The 20,744-nt window shown below is 37.1% G+C and overlaps 1 protein-coding gene across 1 annotated transcript in view; it reads right to left on the reverse strand.

The window, feature by feature from the left end:
- The window catches only part of LOC108579793 (allatostatins), a 26,799-nt gene extending 15,679 nt beyond the window's left edge, over positions 1-11,120 (reverse strand). Inside the window, exon 1 of the mRNA XM_017943404.1 lies at positions 11,058-11,120. The gene's annotated coding sequence lies outside the window, so the exon portion shown is untranslated. The remainder of the gene's footprint in view (positions 1-11,057) is intronic.
- Between the last annotated feature and the right edge of the window lie 9,624 nt (positions 11,121-20,744).

The following is a 20,744-nucleotide window of genomic DNA, read 5'->3' on the forward strand; positions in this document are numbered from 1 at the left end:
TGTAGTATCGTAATTTTGGGAAAGAGTAGTTTTAAGCAAATGTGGCGAGCACGAGAGAGAAAGCGGGCGACGAGCGACGATAGGCCAGGCCCAACGAGAAGAGGCCCACGAAGGGCCTGGCTATAAAGTACGGCGTGCGAGGGATGAAGGGACAGTGCGTTTGGAAAAGTCGAGAAGCGTGTGTCATAGTATTATAGTTATTCTTATATTTTGTAAAATAAACATCTATTTATATTTCTGATCCCACGTTACGATACTACACTATTTGTCGAATTAAACGATCAGTACTCGAGTGTGACGGTATTACGTAGGTTTCTGTTTTCCTCTTCCCCATTTGACGAATTATATTTGTACCCTCAGAGCCGTATTTACCGTAAGGCGCAAGCTGGGGCCTCATTCTTTATAAAATACTCGTTTCTAAATATTAACCCTTATCACTGCGACTGTTTAGCGCGGCTCGAACTTAAGAAGCTGGGGCCTCGCTCTCTAAGGCGCCGCATTTTTAAAGTGTACTCCTCAAAAACGACAATGTAAAAAATTGCCTAGTTATAGTTGCAAAATAAAATACTCATTTTTAAACATTAACCCTTGCCACTGCAACTGTTTAGCGCGACTCTCGACAGGCAACTACAGCTTAAGTATTCTCGGCATTTGCTTGCCCGCGAGGTTTTCAATGTCATACTTCAACCCTCGGAAGGCGAATGATTTTAGTTGAACGCGGGAGACGAATGCAGGGTCATTTTGACCCATAGCAAAATTTGTGTCTCCAAAATTGTATTTCCTGTACGAAACGTAATCTGAGACGCCTGAATTTATCGCTGTTGAGTCAAAATGACCCTGCATTCGTCGTACGAGGGTTAAACGCGACAATAACATGCAAATAATATCTTTGAATCATTTTAAGACAATCTTTACTCGTTTCAAAGGTAATACAATTTAATAGAAATAAGGCGGTGCCTGACAGGCACACTTGGAGTAATTAGGGTTAAATTCGAATTTCATTAATTGAAACAGACTTGTGCCAGTGCCTTGAAAAGTATAAATGCACCCCTGTGTGCATCAACACTAAACTAACTCAACTCCATTTATTTTTTATTTTTTTAAACTAATTATATACATCGTTGCACTGCTCTCTCTTTACTTTATCAGAGTCACAGGGATTTACGTACTATGCGTAACGAGTAACTTTTCTCTGTTATCAGATTATAATAGAAGATTTGGGTCGATCTGGCTTTCAGGTACAGAAACAATGTTTCAAGTTCTATGCAGTATATTCTCTTTGAAATATGGAGTATTATATATTTGTCCATTGTCTGAAATTGGTGAAAGAGTTTATAGAATTTTGAAGAGCATTCAAATTTTCAATTTAAACGAAGTAGACGTTGAATGAAAATTAAACGTGCCGTTGAAGTGGAGAAGAATTGCCGTTTCCTGGGAATGAATGATAAATTGTGAAATTGATCATTCTCAGCTTAGCGACATTGATGCGATTATATTCCATTAGCTTCTGAAGTAATGCGAGCTGCGTTTTACTTTATACAATGTTAACCATATAAATATATTTTAGCAATAAAGATTAATTTTCAATATACAGTGTGTCCGTTTTAATTGGAAACTTTGGAATACCTTATGAGAAATTGAAGATGCTAAAGAATTATTTTTAATATCGCCTCGTCAATTTTGCCAATTTCTTCTTGAAGCCACAAGAAAGAACAAGACACGCAATTTTCACTCAAGCATTTAAGTATTGGATGATTGCAACAGTTCATGCCTGATTTTCAGAGGTGGCGAGAACCTTATCGACTTCGGCACAAATGTTTCTTTTAGCCCAATGTTACATTCCTATCGAAAGAAACACCGATAGTGTTTCATTTTCAAATCGGGCACGAACTTTCCCAATCATCCAATAGATATTCGAGTTCACTACTTTCAGTTGGACATTCTTCGAGGTACAGCAGCTTAGAACACGCTTGTCCGATTCAGTTCAATCAACTTTCGACAATGTCGTTCCAGATGATCGTGAATGAGGAATTGAAAACTTTCTGACACGTGTTGGAACACGATAAAGGAAACGAGCAACGACCAGAAGCTTTAATAGCTCGGCGTCAATATCGAGATACGGCTAATAAATTTTACGCTCGTTTTACGCCGAGCACGACATCAAATTGAAGTGAAAGAGGAAGCACGTGAAAAGAGCAGCGGAACATTGATGTTGAGGATTTATAAAGATCATGATACCGCGTTGCGTCGTCTGATATTTTTCACTGAGAATTTAACGCGTGAAAGGCCGTTTTACGCTAACAATAAGTGGTAAGAGCCAATGAAAATGATGGAAAAATTAAAGTATCGAAGATTGCTCTTTCTACTGGAGATAGCGTTGAGTATCCAATCTTGTATCGGTACAGTGTTCGAAATGATAGTTTGATTTTAGAGCTTGCTTCATTTACATTTTTAACCTTCCGTCGGGCGCACCCATTTCTGAAACTCCATCGGGCGCACTGGATCTTCGAGGCAAGATCCTTCAAGAGGTCTTTTTCCAAGTGGAAAGTAACTAACCATAGGAATAATAGAAGAACATGAGTGTAAACAAGAAACATGAACATTTTTAGCACATTTGCACATTCATTGCGCAACGCATCGCGTCTATATACATAGGCGAATTATGGTTGTGCCTGAGAGATCAGGGAGAGAGGGTTAAGATTCGTTCCTTTTGTCTTTTCTACCAAAAGCAGAAATTAATACCACGTGAAAATTCCAAGGTTTGACATTAATTTTCATTTGTCTAGCCTAATCTAATCTAATTTAATATCACGTTCTAATTTAAATTGTCCTAGAATTCTAACGGATGAAAGAGACATTTACTGTAAAGAAAATTTCGTTGAGATCCCATAATGGAATTTTTATGTTCTCGCTATCTTTCCTCTTCCATTTATTTGATGTAAAGAGGAATATAATCGACTGTTAGGGTGAATTTCTAAGTCTCAGCGAAGTTAAAACACAAGGTACAAGACCAAACTGCCCTCGAAACGCTCAGACACTCGTTTGTAACCGTAAATCGCGTCGTTAAATTGGGTCAGCTTGTATTTTCCGTACATTCATCATCGCAACCGTTCAGGTACAACCGTGAAATCGTAGAATGTTAATAAATCATCAGCACTCCTGCAGAATAGTACGATTCATTGAACAAGAAATGACCTCGTTACTTTAACATTTCTTTCACAAAAAATCACAAAATAATTCAGCACTATTATACTCTACGAGGATGAAGAAAAACTGAACTTCAAAGAATTCCAAGCTAAACGGTATCTTCTGGCATCTCCATTAAGTCGTTCAATGTGAAATGTCACATTTCTAATCATTCCTAGGTATTCCGAGTTTTTTCGTATCAACTGAAAGTTAGTGTTGAGAAAAGGGTAATGTATCTTTGTACATAAAACACGATTTCGACTCCTCGTTCCACATTACACGACCTGAGAAAATACGAAAGAATCAAGCTCCCACGCTTTATTAAAAGCACGTTTAATCAGCTGCAAAAATAAATCTTCAAAGGCAACGTTCGGATAATTGTAAAGTAGAATACATTCCGTTCCAACCCTACGCACTCGAGTTTCAAGCAACTAATCGAAAGGTACTATATCAGACTTACACAATTACATCAATTCTTTAAATCAATATTTCTACCACGAATTCAGGAAAATGTATGTTGAAAAAAAGAAATCGCCGTGTAACGACGCAACGGGGCGCATTATAGTTGCACGATTCAGGAGATTCTGGTTGATCGTGGCAGGCTGATTAGCCCACTTTCAGATTTCATACGCGCGGCTTGTAAGCTGAAAAAAGTCCGCTAATAACGCCGCTCTAATAACCTCGCCTGATCCCCGTCTTTTCTTCAATCCTTCCCCTATCTCTGTTCCCGTTTCCCCCCCCCTGTAGTTCAAAGACAATGTCTCTGGGATGTTCAGCGCCCTGTTTCCTCCTGAATTTTCACCACGATTCGACAAGTGTACGATTTGCTGCATCGAATAGATGAGAGTTTTCGAGAGTGTGTTTCGTTCTGTGGAAATCCAAAGTTTGCGAGCGATTCGTGTGGTTGTTCGAGTGATTTGTTTCTTTCGTTGGGTGATGAGCTGGTTGAGTTGAAGTTCGAGGAAGGAAGAATTAGGGAAATCGGAAAATGAATGTACGTTCTTGGTCAACATTTTGTGACTAATGTGAATTGTGAGGAAAATGGTTAGAAATTGAAGGAATTTTTAATTAACTGTTTATTACAAAGTAAATTGCTATCGATCCTTGCAATGTTAATTGCAGATCCGTAAAAAATTGGTACCAGGTTCAATGTTGATAGTTGACAAGTGTGCTTTTTTTTTTTAAATGCGTGGAATGTGTTAATTTTTTATACTATAAAAGAAATTAAATTATACTGTATTTAAAAGAAAAATATTTGAATAAAAATGTTTATTCCGAAGTATAGGAATTTGAGAACTCATAAGAACGAGCTTTTGAAAGCACTTTTATTTCAGAAGAAATTGTACCCGTTAATATGTACATGTTGTATGCTACACCATGGTAATTAAAACCTTATAGTATGATTATGAAAGAAAGATAATGGAAGGTATTTTGAAAGTTTGAAGCATAGTTTATGTGACAAAGGGCTTAGACGCTTATGAAACTTTGACACAGAGGTAATTTTGTTATTAACATCTTCCATAATTAATAGTGCGAGCAAATTTGTAGAAAGGACATTGGTACTTAATAAACATATTGGCAATTGTATGAAACAATTTGAAAGCATCAAATTCTCTCAATTAAATTTTCCATCTTAAATCCTAATTTAAAAAAATAGTGAATTTTAAATATAACAAATTCTAAATTATTAATAGTACGTAATAGTAAATGTAAGTCTAAGAATATTCGGTATTTTATCAAATTTTGTTTAACTTGGAAAGTATCAAAGGCTGCTATATCAATGACCACTTCTACTCTCTCCAAGCGTTGACCTGTACTACTTGAATTCCTAACTTTCCTCAAATTCCTTAAACAAACATTCCGTCACTTAAATTCCATTTAAGTAACGTTTACAATACCATCGAAAATCATAAAAAATCGTTTATGAAAATTACTCTGTACTATATCCAATTTTATCGTAATAAATCTATCAACGATTAGCGTACAACTATTTCACACTCAGTGTGTAACGAATCGTCGTTAACAGATTTCTGAACAAAAGAAAAATCGTCTGTCCATATTCTTCACAGAAAATCGTGACAAATTTCAATTTTCTTTCCACAAAGAAGTTCTACATCAAACATATTTTTCAATTTTTCAATTTTTTCGTATGTACACTAACCTACACTCTTAGAGGTTTTTGTCTGTTGACTTGTTGAACGATCCTCGTACGTCTGAGGAAAATTCTTCAAATGTCTCACAAATTTTTATCAGAACGAGCTCCCCATGGGAAATTCACCACAGAATCATTCTCCCCATCTATCATTCGACCGATGTTACATCACACTCTTGAAAACCAATTCATTTTTGCAAGTTGTAGCATAATCTGTTATTCATCAACCAACGTCCCCTATGTTTTCCAATCACGCGCGACCAACCAAAGTTTTAGCCAATATTCTCTCGGTATCTTGACAGCTCGGGCGACGCGGTAGTTTCTACGCTCGTCCCATGAGTTCCCGATTATTCTCCTCGTTCGAGATGGCTCGTCGAAAGAAGCGGCAACTTCGATAAAACGGAAGTTCCGATGTCAATTCGACGACAGGACCGACATAACTCGTAAATAACTCGTCGTCACGATATTACGGTGAACGCGAAGTTTCGTCTCGTCTCGTCGAGGTAATTAGAAATCTTACTCTTTAGTGAAAGAGTCGTTCGATGGGTGAACGTTGCTAATGAATTTGAGAACTTTTCCTTTGGATTATGATCGAAACATGTTTCTTGTGTAGGAGGAACTTAAGAGACACTCCGTATTAAGCTTTGTGGAATTTTCAATGCACTTTGTGGGGCGAAAGTAGAGAAATTTGACCTTTCGGTTCATTCTGTTTGTGATCGTTCATTTCTGCCGATGGAGATGTAATTCTCAATGAAAATTTTGTGAAATTTCGAGAACTCTTTGTGGCGCAGATTTAGAATTTTTTATAAGTCAAGATTGAGAAGCACTGTATATAGCAATTCTGTGGAACTTTGAAAGCTCTCTGAGGTGCAGAATTAGAGAAATTTTGTGGAATTTTGAGAGCTCCCTGAGAAGTGGATTTAAAGAAATTCGGTTTATAAATTTATTTCACTTTCATATTTTCTGTAAGTGAAGATTTAGGGACACTATATATTGAAATTATTATAGAGACACTATAATAATTTCGTGGAATTTCGAAAACTGTGTAAAGCAGAATTTGACAAATTTGGTCCTTGAATTCATTTCATTCTGGCGTTTCTTACAAATCAAATATTTGTTCAAATACTTTAATTGCCCTCGAGAAAATTTTTATTTTCTTTCTTTCTTCTTTAGCAAAGGGTACAGTTTTAATAAAGTGGCAGCAATTCGTACGAAACATTCGAATGGCATTCCAAAGCAATTTAGTAACGCCCAACCGTATGGCGCTATTAAAAACAGAACCACCGGCAAAACTTTCCTTACAGTTCAGAATTATTCGAACGGAACACTGAATATTCCAGCATTATTTCAGTTTGCCAGTTTCTTTAATTAAGAAGTTTATCCGCGTAGCATAAACATCTTTCTTCATGCACTGTCGCGGTAATATAAAGTGGCTAGTGAAATGTATTATAAAATACAGTTTGACTTGAAGTTTTGCTTGTATTTCAGTTTGACTTGGTTACCTCCTCAAGATTCCTTTTAAAAATCGTCGAAGACACCCAAATTGTTACTTAAAACTTGAGAAATATCATCGTACAAAAGTGTCTCTAACGAAACCAATTTTTAACTTCGAGTCCAATAACAATCTTAAGCTTTCACTGATATATTGATTAGAAATAATTGATAATCAGTCAAAGTCAAAGAAAAATTGTTCCACAAAATTGTTTGAAGAGGATAATTGAAGAGGAAATGCCAAAGTGTCGAATTTTCCGTTTTTCCAACATCGCACACGCGTCAATTGTATAAAGTAATTAGCCACTGTGCACTGTATTCGTGATCTAAACAGAGGAACGTTGCACCTTTTCAACCCGCATCGAGTTGACAGGAAAGGGGGAGAAACCCATTTTCCCTATGACGATTTCATTGGAACTTCCATTGACGCGTGGAAAATCCGCACAAAACACGAATTTTGTAATTAATGAACGCTACCTACGTGTCGCGAAATTGCCGGAATAATTACAAAGACAATCAAGCAGCGTGGCGTTTCGAGCGAGCTGATCCAGCTTTGACAAACAATTTTTCCGATGATCGACCATCGGATTGCGCTCGATCGGGAAAAATATTTGCGATGCCTGCGGCTGTGTACTCTCTCTCTCTCTCTCTCTGTCGCGAAACGAACATGCAAACAAGGGGAAGATAGCCCGGTGACAAATAATATACGAATCTCGTGCTTTGTTTTATCGGCGACGATTAAGAATAGAATTGTTCCCGAGAAAAATGAAACACAGATTGAATTCTGATGCATTTTATAGGGGAAAAAGCACGACATTTTCTTTCGCGTCTAATCGTACTCTCAGTATTCGTTTCTGCTACTTTTATCATTTTCAAAGTGCCCTGCTTATGGATTTAGGATCCCTGCGTTTCAAGAGATTAACTAATTTCTTTATGTTTCTACGGAAAATACTGAAAAATAGCATTCTAAACAGATTGATTACTTTTCGAATATCGTTTGAGATTTAGGTTTCTCGTTAATTCGTGAGTACTCTAGTTTTGCTGCATATTAAATGTTTTACAATGTATCATTCCGTTGAGATTATTTCTCGAATAAATTCGGAATTGAGCGTTTGACTGTGCTCTGCAAAGGTTAACGAGCTTTTTAATTATTTAAATACTATTCTGTGATATTTTCTCTTCTCTAACATGAAATCTTCAAATGAATTCATAATTCACAGTTGTTATTTCGAAATGACGAATCTTTCAATTAATCTCCCGCATTTCTGTGATCAATATTTTACCTTCTGCGCGGAATATGTTTAAACCATCAGCTGCTGTCTCAACTTCTTTGTTCGAGAAGCGGAAGAAAAAATATCTCAGACACAGTTACTCTTGTTACACATAATATGTCACTGTTGTGTTCGCGAAACTTTCCTCGTCGTTTCTTTTTACAGCAGTTTCCTCCGAGTTTCCCTTACACTTTCCGATCAGAAACACTCAGATCCGTGCGCTATTTTTTATTCTCTGCACTTTCCCCTCGTTTCTCTCAACTTTTGCCGTAGCTGTAATTTCTTCTACCGAGAACTTTTTCTCAACGACTGTAGAAATTAACCGGGTAAAAGTGACAGGACTTCGTGAAGCACACAGAACCGTTAAACTCGCGTTGAAATTTGCCCGTGAATAAAGTGAAGTACAGTTTAAACGTACTGTTCGAGATAGCCGGGAAACTTTTCGATGGATGTGCGAAGAGGAAACGTGAGAAGTCGCGTTAAATCAGTCGCGATGGTAATTAACCAAGGGAGAGAACGAGCTGTGCAATTTTTTATTCATGAGCCCCAGAAAACGCTCACCTGTTGCTTGAACGAAGGGAACTGTAATTTCAGCGCTACCTTGAAATATTAATTAAAGTAGCTTCTTTGAAATATTCATTTTACATACTTTTGTCTCCTCCTTTGTTTTTTCCCTTGCTTTCAGAATTTATGGAATTTACCTTTTCGTTGGGTTAAATATACCTTTATATCCTTAAATAATTCTGTATTTTAATTGCAGTAATAAGTACGTCGTCGTCAACAAACCCTTACCGAACGTCGTTTTATTCTTCCACGCGAACCTTCTCTTTTCCAACTCCTTCAGATTTTAGTTTCCGTTCTTTTGTCTCTCCCCGGGTTAAGACTTGCCTTCGTCCTCGACTGGCCTAAGAAGCGCACAGTGTCATCCAGGTTCGCACGAGGACGAACGGCCTCGCTTTCTACGAATTTTCCGTTTCCACCACTTTCTTCACTTCTATCTTTATCTATCGCTACTCTTGTATCCCTGTCCTAACAATATAAAAACCCAGTACGCCTACACCTCGAGACAATTTGTTCCTTTATCGACCATCGCGACGTCCCCGCCGAACCGCTGCCGCCGGGACAATTAACAAAGTAAACGATTGTATTTTCTGGACCAATTGTACGCCGATCGTAGACTTGTACTTTAATAAATTGAGGTGAAAACAGTGTAACGACGTTCCTCACCCACCTCAGTAGTGTGAAATCTATCAAAACTTGAGGAAATATTTTTGAATATTTTCCATCCCTGTCGAAGAATTTGTACGAATTCTATAAATTCTTGATTATAACTACAGTAACGAAGAGTACGAAGAATTGGTTACGAAGTGTCGAATAAAATACTTGACAATTGTACTAAAATATGAAAGTGGCGTATCTGTGAAATTTACGAGAATTTTTCATCACTGTCGAAGAATTTCACAGGAATTCCAGTTTACGCACTTTGACGAAATCACCAGAGAGATGTCACGTGAATTTACGAACTTCAAAAGAATAGAAGACTTTGACTTTGCGCATTGTACGTTGATTAAAATAATTACAGGCCCACTCCGTGCTATTATTACAGAAATTGCGAGACGTGAAGTGTATCAAAAGGTTTCCTCCTCGGCGAGGTGAACACGGCTTGCGTTAACGAAATTGGAAAGGGGTCTTTCAAAATTCCGTAAAAATAACGCGAGACGCGTCCAATATTTCAGCGAATGTCGCCGCGTTAAGCAAAGAATATCCCTTTTAGAACTTCGCGCTCGATTTATTACAGCGAAATCCTAATTGCATGGAACGGTGTGAAAGTACCGCGTGAAATTCGATTACGGTGGAATTCTCCGGCAAGGAAACGTGAATACTGGATGAAAAAATGAAGTGTTTTTTTTTTCAGGCAGGAAAATTTGCAGCGAAGAGGAAAGTATCGAATGTGAAGTGAAATACTTGTAAAGATTCTTGTCGATCTGTATTCCGTATGTCAAAAAATGCAGAAGGTATGTGGTACGAAACATTCAATTTTCGAATGCGGAAATAATTGTCGAAATTGTGCAATTTGGTAATATTTGCCTTCTGAATCCTTGAAATTTTTTCATACAAATTTTACAAACACTTTGCTTCGTATTTTAATATGCTATATTCTATTCAATTTTCGATTTATAATTCTTTTTCTTTGTGCTCGATCAAATTCGAGCCATCACACACTATAAGACCAATTTTTCCAGAGGATATACATCGCGTATCTATTTGATACGATTTAAACTAATCAATCCCACAATTTTTTTCACAATATTCACTGTATATTTATCTACCTAATTCAAACAACCATCCACTATTCCAGTAATGTTGTAATGATAATATTCACCACGCGTTCGTCTATTTAATTAAAATTATCGTCGATTATTTAAAAATTTGTTTCCCTACGATATTCGTCATACGACTGTCTACTAAATTGAAACTACCAGCCCTTACTAACCACAAGTTTTAATTCATGATATTCACCATGTATCTAATCCAAACTACCACGCGTTGCTTCTACAAACTCTGTTCTCATAATATTCACCATACAACCACGCACTATTTTTACGAATTCCATTTCCATAGTATTCACTATATGCACTGTCGTCTAAAAGTTCGAAGCCACTGTGCGTTAGAATCAAGCTACGCAAGAATGGTCCAAAAAATTTAGCGACTACTGTTGCCCAAATCTACCAAATCGAAGTAAGTTACTATCACTGCAGCGACATTCAGAATTGGTAGCAGATTCGTGTAAATTAACAAATAGTTCTAAGTTAATTTACCACCCACTATCCCCACAATTTTGTTCCTTCTCGTACTCACTATGCAACTATCAATTCCTACTAAGATGCGATCGGGACTTGAAAGTCGACAGGTCCCCGCGAGTTTCGCGAAACGCGAAAGTGAGTGAATCAGCTCACCTGTTGCTGTTTAAGCGTCGGGACGATTTCTAGCTCCCCTGGGACTCGTTCCTTCCGTTTCCGCTTCACGTGGCTCACAGTCGAAGGATCGTGTTCAAAGGTTGTCTGGTCGACACCGGGCGCCGCGAGTATGGCGATCAGGGCATCGCGACGCCACCCTTTATACGCGTGTAAGCCGCCTGTGTGCCGTGGGCCGCGCGTGTCGACCACCCCTCTACTCTTCACCCCTTCTCCCTTTCTCTCTCACTCTCTCGCTCTTTTCCTCTCAACGCGATGTATCCTTCTTTCTCTCTCTCTCTCTCTCTCTCTCACTCTCTTTATCTCTCTCTCATTCTCCTTATCTCACTCACTTTCTTTCTTTCAACGCGATATATCCTCTCTCTCTCTCCCCCCCTCTCTCTATTTCTCTCATCTCTCTGTTTCTCTCCTCTCTCTTTCTCTCTCTCCTCTCTCTCATCTCTCTGTTTCTCTCCTCTCTTTCTCTCTCTCCTCTCTCTCTCTTTCATTCACTCACTTTCTTTTTCTGAGCACTATATACCCTTCTCTCTCTCTCTCTCTATGGCCACCCTCGTGCGCATACGCGCGGTCTCCGCGATCGGCATTCAATTCTCTTCGTCGCGAGCTCTCCTCGAAGTCGGTGTGACGAAAAACGTGTGTGAATGACTCCTTTGACAAGAACATTCTCCTATTCACCTTCCCTTCCTGTCATTGGCTTCTTCTTTCTTTTACTTTCTTTCTTCTTGGAAAAGTGGCGAACGATTTTTGCAAATTGCGAAAGATCTATTGGGTGATTTATCCATCTGTTTTTTTTTTTTGCTCATTTTCGAAAGTGCTGCATATTTTGATAAATTTTTGGGCTGAATTGAAATTTGTTTGGACTGTGTATGTGCGTGTAGCAAAAGATTTTCTTCTTTTTTTAACAATTTCTCGTTAATTCCTCGTTTCGAATTTGCATTTCCAGCTATTGAAAAGTAGTGAGAATTGTAACGTGCCCTCAGGACACGATTTAAGGGTGTAAATGTGAGTGACGGTTATTTGGTACGTTGGTGTTGAGTGTGGTTCCAGTGGTTGATTGTTGGGTAGGTGGATTGTGATTTGGTGAGTAGGGAAAAGAGATGGTAATGGAGCCTGGGGTTATTGGCTCTGAAGTATCGTGATATGACGTGAATTTTTAAAGAGCAGAGAAGTATCGATATGTCCATGTACTATGAATAATTCCAATATAAAGAAAACACACAACTTTACGAATAAATTTCAACTTGTAATCTGTTTCTTTCAAATTACAATCATAATTTCCTATAAATTTTAATTCGTAAAATTAAGTCCATATTGAATTACAAGCTTTCAGATTCATTTTGAAAAAGATCACACTCCACAAATGTTCGAAACAAACGAAAAAATGAAAATACAGTGTAATTTTCGATCGAACAGCACAATTTGTTTTCCACGAAAATTGCTTTACATACAGTTTATTATTTCAAATCTGACCACAGGAAACCCATCGTCTCTTCTGCAATATTTTTCTAACTATACTTCTGATAACACATGGTAAACGAACATTGAAAAACAACAAGATAACTCTCGAGTGAAAACTTGAATTACTCTTAAAGGAAACATTGTGCAATTGTAATTTCTATTTCTAAAAAGGAAGAAAATTGCAAATTTTGCCATATTCTCGGTGTCCGCGACACGCTGCAGCCATTTTTCGAACCATTTCTAAAAGCAGACATGTGGTTAGACATTTGTCTCGCCCCATTTTCCCTTTTCATTCTCAATCTTTTTCACCCTTTCGCCAGTACACCCACGTATGACTCGTTTTTCAACGAATATTCTCCTATTTCCTGGCTCATCGGTTTCTGTCGTGCAGGCAACAGGTCCATCAGCTTCCTCCTTGCCCAACTCTACCTCCTGACGATTTAACCTCTGAACTGTCTCGAAACGATATATTATTTGCAATATAGTATGTAACTATCATTTTGTCATTTTGCTATAAGAAATTATTTACCGAGCCCTCCTAAAAATGTTGCACATATCAGCAGACTGTTTGGTTTTTATTTAAAATTATCAATGGCGAAGTCTCTTTTGAAACAAATTAACTTGTGTGCACCACTCGGATGCATTAGGAGTAGTACATGTAATAAATATTAATATTAATTTTGTCTTTTTTTACTTAAGACTCAAGGGTAACCGTAAAGTCGTGCATCGAAAAAAATCTTAAAAATCCGAATTAACCATTCATTATCAAAATTATACGGCCTTGTGTGATGGAAACAATGATAAAAATTACGTTTAAATGATCGACTTGAAAAGGGTCCAGTAAGTTCCGTAAATTGAAGTGTACTCAATTCTTCGTTTCGCAAAAGCAATTTGATACGACTGCAATAAATTCATAAGAGCGAAATCAAATGTATGTATTAATTGAGATAATCACTAATTGAAAGTAGCAACGTGTAAGTAATTTTAAATACTTTTTATACATTCTGCACGTCGTTTTAAATTGAAAAGATGAGAGTGTATATTATACGACTAATCCTACGTGATATCGTTTATGTATCACAACGGAAACATTGATTATAACAAACGTTGATGGAAAATTAAGGGTTTAATAATGTATTACGTGTGCGAATGTCACAAATTTATCGCATTTCGGGTGTAAATAAATCATTATACCGTTGCATTGCTTAAGAAGATTGTAATTTATTCATCAATACATATGTATATACGTGTGTTAGCATAGTTCTATTTAAATCAACGTCGAAGACATTCGATAATCTCAGGGATCTTCATATTTTGAACGATATGAATGGATTTTAGATCGGCTGACACTGTTACTGAATGAAATTCCAAACTCTTTTTGCAATATACCACTTATGAGCATTTGCACTACCGGCCAAAAGTATGGAATCACCTGTCAATTTTCGTCAATACCGAATCTGTTACTAATTCTTTGTAGATTTGAAATTGACGTTTGCGGGGATCAGTAGCAGTTTACCTCGTTTCGACGGATTGGAACGATAAAATTTTCTTAAAATTGCAAACCTTTTTCTGACAAATGTTTGCGTAACTTGCAACGCACAGTGATTCCAACCATTCGACCGGTAGTGTGTATCATTCTCGTAACAAGAATTCCATGTTACAAAGGAAATTATTCGCGGATGAATGGAGAAAGTCAAAATGGAAATCCTCTGGATCAGTTCACAGAAAAATTGCAATTTTACGCGTTTCATTTTCGACGAAAAGTTTCAACACGTTCCACAAATGTCTCTTCTCCTACACAAATTTTCTTTTTCCTTTTTTCAACTCATCGCGACGTTTTCTCAAAAATTTCAAACAAACGATCTTCCTTTTTCCTTTTCGTCGTGAAATTTTCGTATCTTCGGAACAGCCAAAGCTGCAGAATATTCACGCACGAGTCATCTCTGTTTTCGTCGAAGAAAGGTAACCGGCGTAAAAATAGCGACTGGTTTATCAGTTTTTTTCGCCGTGTTTCACGAATCGTGACACTGTCCCCTTCGTGGAAAAGTGATATGCGAGTATGTCAGCGAGCATATTTCGGGTATGTACCGTGGAAAAAACTTGTCGCTGTTTGGTCTGCGATTTCTCCACCTTAATTGACCGGCTGCGAAAGCAATATCAAGATGAGCTACTACTCTGTGCGAATAGAGATACCTGAAATCGTTACCATTTCAGGAAAAATTGGAATGCTCGATGGAGTGCGTGTGTGGAGTGGATTACGTATCCTAACGATATTCCGATTTAGTTCATTTAAGAGTGTTTCGTAAAAAGGAAATGGGTGTCGCGTGTAAGGGAGAAATGTAAGGGACTGCAATACTGGTGTATTGCAACCTTTTGCAAAATACGTTTCGTACAGTTATCTCGATGTCCTTTCCTTGATTCCTGTGGTGGCCTGAAAGTTCCATTTCTAATTTTCAAATGTTAAATAAAAGTTATGAACAATTTCTGACTAATCTACTGCATGCAATTGTTAATTCGATGTGAAATTAGCAATTTTATTTGATATATTCAATAATTATAAACTGCCATCTAAATTATTATTTAACAAGAGAAACTTATTATTCTCCGGGAAATAAAATTGAAATCTTAATGAATTTTTCACTCGAGAGGCGACTGAGAATCGACATTAACCCTTTTAATTCCACGTGCAAAGAATCCTTTCATATCAGCTTAGTCGTAGCAAATTTCTAGCTACTGCGGAGATTTCATCTAAATATCTCGAAACATCGAGTGACCAGAAATTTGCATATTTTTGCTTGTCTTGTATTTCCAACAATACGTCTTGCTCCGGGAACAAGAAGGTTAATTGCTCACCACATGGTAAGTAATTAATCGAGGTCCTATTAGAGCTGATATTTTCCAGGACAGCAGATTTATAGGCCTCCGTAAGCTGTAGAGTTCCATATGTTAGATGTCCAGGCAATGAAACAATTGGAAAGGACCAACCTCTAACGAACTGTTACAAGTTTTTGTATAATACAAAAACGTATTAAATATTGAAATAAATTTGTTATATCTTTTAATGTATGTACAGCTGATGTTTATGTTAGTTTTAAAAACATTCGTCAAGTTTATTTAGCAAGCAATCTCCGATTTGCTACTTCCCTATAGGAAACAAATCTTTGTGTGCAAAGGGTTAAGCTGCTTTAGTACGTTTTCGACACTATTTTCTCGCAAATTTCAAAGTCTTCCGGTCGAATGTCGGGATTTACATGGACTTAGAGAATTCTGACATGTCTGAGAAGTGATTTACTTACACTACTTGCTGGTTTTGAAAAAGTTTCGAGCGTGAGTCGATAATTATTCAGACGCCCGAAAATTTCTAAGTAGTGTAAGTCAATCATTTCTCAGCCGTTCGAAATTTTTCGGTATCAGTAAGCTATTTTCGCGCAAGATTCTAAATTTTTCGCTTGAGTTTCGCGTTTTTTACGATCCTTTCGATTTTTACGCGTTCCTAACTCTATCTACACTTAGTTTGCTTAATTTTTTAATGGAATATTATTTGAAGAATGAGTGTTTTGCAAAGGGAAGTGAACGTGGCGTGTAAGGGAGAAACGAATGGACTGTAAAATGCTGTAAAACAATACTGGAATATTGCATACTTTTGTAGAACACATTTTGTACAGTTATCTTGCAATAAATAATTGATTCGTTGATAAATAATTGCATTCAAGTCCTTTCCTTGATAGCAGCGGTAGCCTGAGAGTTCCATGTGCAATTCACACAAAAAGAACATTAATTTCTCAATTTTCAACGAAATTTATAAACAATTTCGAACTAACCTGCTACATATAATTGTTAATTCAATGCGAAGTTAATAAATTAAGCTGTTTTATTAAGTTAAATCATGTAACACGTTTATTTAATGCTCCCAATCATTTTAAATTACCATATAAATTTTTATTTAACGAGAAACACTAGTTATTCTCTAATTAAAGTAATTGAAAATTAAAGCAACTAAAAATTGATTGTATCAATTTTGAACTGCTTATTACATGCAATATAATGCTCTAATTTATAAAACTGAAAAATTCAAGGATTTCTGTTTAGAAAATCAAGAAGCCTGATAATACTGCATTGGTCATTATGATCTCGAAGATACTCTCGATCGTAAGTGGCTGATTAATAACGAGACACCACAACTTTCTTCCACATCTCTCACTTCTACACCCGAAAAACCCGCCTGAAGCCTCAAGTCTGCTTCTCCGGCCAACATCCATGCATTCGAATTATAGAGAAACTCGAAATTCGAATTATTAACTACCCAAAATTTGAACCCATCATTTTCAACCTAACTTAACCCTCTGACTGCTGACAACTTGAAAGTAAAGCACTCGCTGTGTACGGCTGAGTTGTATCATTAATTTGTCGTACTGTTAGGATAAACACGAATTTCCATCACCCCTCATACTATGCGAGGAAGGCCATCTTCACGCCGCGCGTCAGTTTCTCAAAAGTTGTCACTTCAGTTTATTGATTTTGGCTTTGAGTTGATCTTTGAAATAAAAAGAGTTATTTTTGTGAACGGAATACTGAAATTTTTGAAGTCCCTGTTAAGCTGCGGCATAACAGTACTACACATTACGTTCGCCAAATCGCTTTTTAGCTGAATATTTCGTATTTTATAAACATAAAACATAGAATATGAATCTGAAGAGCGTATCCAGCCTTCGATTGAGCGTCTATAGGCGCCGGCAGCAGTCAAAGGGTTAAGTACTCTAAAACTTCAACTGTTACAGATAGAAGGCTAGTCCATCTCATGAATATCAACCAGTTAAGTTACCATTTAAATACACCACACGAGAACGTAATTCCATTCGTAAAATTCAATTTTTCCACGCTGCAGTAATGTCGAAGAAACAACACATCGTGCATACAGCGTACCAGTTACTACGATGGATAAAAATATGAACGACGGTGGGAAATGTCAGGACGTTGCGGAATTTTCGCAAATCCTGAACGCTGAAACGGTCGCACGCGTCGCGATCATCGCGTAATAATATTCTCGTGGAACGTAGAGACCGTCTTTTCACCTTGACGATACATATGCAATAGAAGCCGCGCTGTCCGCCAGAGAAATTGAGTTCAACCTGTATTGGCGTATCCGCGCGGGCTTCACGCGACATTGCGTTTTTGATTGAACCACCTCGATCATCGGTAAACCGTCGCGTTTCTCTATCGGTGCATCCTCATTGTTTTTACGTTCCTTTGTTCCTCGATCGTTTCACGAGCGACGATAGAAAAGAGAGGCACTGTGACTTTTGAATCATTTTTCGATCCCTTTCTTCAAATTTTTCGACAATTTCTTTCCTCTTAAAATATTAGAAATTAAAGGCATTAACAAAGAGAAGGAGAAATAAAGAATATTAGGTGTAGAGATGAATTCTTTCCGGCTGGATTCACATAATTGATTCAAAGTTTCTATCGCGATGGACTTCGCAAGCAGCCAGAAAAATGACAAAAGGTCGTCAACAATAATGAAAATGATTCCGATAAGAGATTTGTTTTCATTTTTTTTTTTAAATAAAACTTTGATCGTAACAAAAAGTTGGAAAGAATTAATTTCTACGCCTAATACACACTTTCTTTCAAAGTTCAAAGGTCTTAACACTAGGTTTACGGACATATCTTGTTACCTATCTCTACGGACACGCGTCAAATTGACGCGTGAATTATTTTATTTGAAAACAACGTATTAACTTCTAAATGAAACTATGTGATACTACATATTTATATAAAATTTATAACAAGCATATGTGGTAGAAATGTAAACGGTTTCTGTAATTTTCCTTGTGAAATTTGCAATGCGTCAAAATGACGCGCCCCGTAAACCTATGTAGAGGGGTTATTTACAGGGGTGGAGAGATATGTTAAGAATGTGTGAGTTGAGGTTGCAAATTGATCGAGGTATGGGACACGGTTGCAGTAGCAGGAAAAGAACTTTTATATCGTTGAACGGTGACTTTTAAGTAGCAAGATACTTTTATTTCGCTGTTCATCTTTGAAACTCGAATGCACACATTGTTGCAGTCTCTATTCTCGAATGCAAAACATTGTTGCACGCGTTACTTTTGAATGCAACATCGCTTGAAGCGTTATATCTGTACGCGAACATTGTTGGAATTTTTTATTTCGCTGTTCATCTTTGAAACTCGAATGCACACATTGTTGCAGTCTCTATTCTCGAATGCAAAACATTGTTGTACGCGTTACTTTTGAATGCAACATCGCTTGAAGCGTTATATCTGTACGCGAACATTGTTGGAATCTCTGTTTCTGATTGCAACATTATTAGAAGCGTTATTTCGAACGCAAACATTATTAGTCGCGCGCGCGACACAAAGTTGCAAACGGTGAGATCGCGCTATTTCCGGAAAATTATTAACGAAACTCTGAAACACACGTGTCTCGCTCTTTCTTCTTCTACCACGAAATTTAAAGGTACGAATCGATGTTTGAATCTGTATTTAATGCATCATTTTCTGTAATATTCTTTAACCCTTTCGCTGTGACACACTTGAGACAAAATGTGCTCGTTGTGTACTGGACGAAACGGTTAATATTACTATTGCTCAACGCTGTTATTCTGGTGTTGACTGATTTTCAGTGGACAGCGATATTTTGCTTATGCGGTGTGGGAATAAATTAATAAATGGATGTACAGTCCGGCAAAGCAAACTTGAGGCTGCAGAAGGGCTTTGGGATCTATTTAGAAGTGGAAGATGCGGGAGAATTTGTGACGTTTCGCTGCTAATCAGCCAACAGCGATGGAATAAGGCTACGGTACTTACACTTACGTCTTGGATGATAGTCAGCCAGTCACGATACGAGGAAGGATCGAGAGTATCATCGAGAGCATCGTCAGAAATGGAGTATTAACAGGTTAGTTGATTTTTAAAACAGAGATTCTTCTAATTTTTCGATTTTAATAATCGTTATTGTAAATTGGAGTATAATTGTATGTAGCAAGCAGATTAAAATTGATGCTTATAAGAAATTTTTCATTGCTTCAACATTACCGATATATAGATAGTAAATTAAAGTTCCTGGTTTACTTGCAAATACTTTAATTATAGAATAATTGATGTTTCCTGTCGAATAACAATTCACATGGTTGTTTATAATTATTGTAAGTGTTAAATAAAATTATTGTATGTTTTAACTTCATGAAACAGCTTCGTATACTACTTCTGCGTTGAATTAAACATTGTATTCGGTAGATTAGTCGGAAATTGTTTATAACTATTATTAAAAATTGGAAAAATTAATGTTCTTTTCGTATGAATTACAGATGGACCTCGCAGGACACCGCAGAAATCAAGGAAAGGACTCCAGCATCAGGAAAAACGAAGAAATGAAATTATTTATCGAAAGATCAATTGTTTATTGTTAAATTATCGTACAAAATGTATATTACAAAAGGTTACAATATACCAGTATTGTTTTACAGCATTTTACAGCCTATTTACTTCTTCCTTACGCACCAAATTCATTTCCTTCGTAAAAAACACATTGTTTATGCAAAAATCAATTATTTATCGCAAGATAAGTGTATAAAATGTATTTTACAAAAGGTTACAATATACCAGTACTGTTTTACAGCATTTTACAGTCTACTTACTTCTCCCTTACACGCCGAATCCCTTTCCTTTTGCAAAAAACACATTGTTTAAACAATGTTCCATTGCAAAATTGAATAAATTAATGCCAGAGACCTCCAGGAATGTGTTTTCATTGAAAATATCGAAAAAATCCCGAAATTCTAGCGAAAACTACGGAAACTAGGCGAACATTTCGAAAATCGCGCGAGTACACGCGTTCGGTGCTTAGGTCCTCGAGAATTCCTGGAATTTTCGTCATTTCCGAGAAATGACGAAATTTCCGAGAATCGAGTCGATTCCAAGAATTGACCAATGGGCCTTCGAAAATTTCAGTCCTCGAGAATTCCTGGAATTTTCGTCATTTCTCGGAAATGACCAAATTTCCGAGAATCGAGTCGATTCCAAGAATTGACCAATGGGCCTTCGAAAATTTCAGTCCTCGAGAATTCTTGGAATTTTCGTCATTTCTCAGAAATGACCAAATTTCCGGGAATCGAGCCGATTCCAAGAATTGACCAATGGGCCTTCGAAAATTTCAGTCCTCGAGAATTCTTGGAATTTTCGTCATTTC

This window comes from Habropoda laboriosa, unplaced genomic scaffold, assembly GCF_001263275.1.
Source record: "Habropoda laboriosa isolate 0110345459 unplaced genomic scaffold, ASM126327v1 scaffold72, whole genome shotgun sequence".
Taxonomy (NCBI): domain Eukaryota; kingdom Metazoa; phylum Arthropoda; class Insecta; order Hymenoptera; family Apidae; genus Habropoda; species Habropoda laboriosa.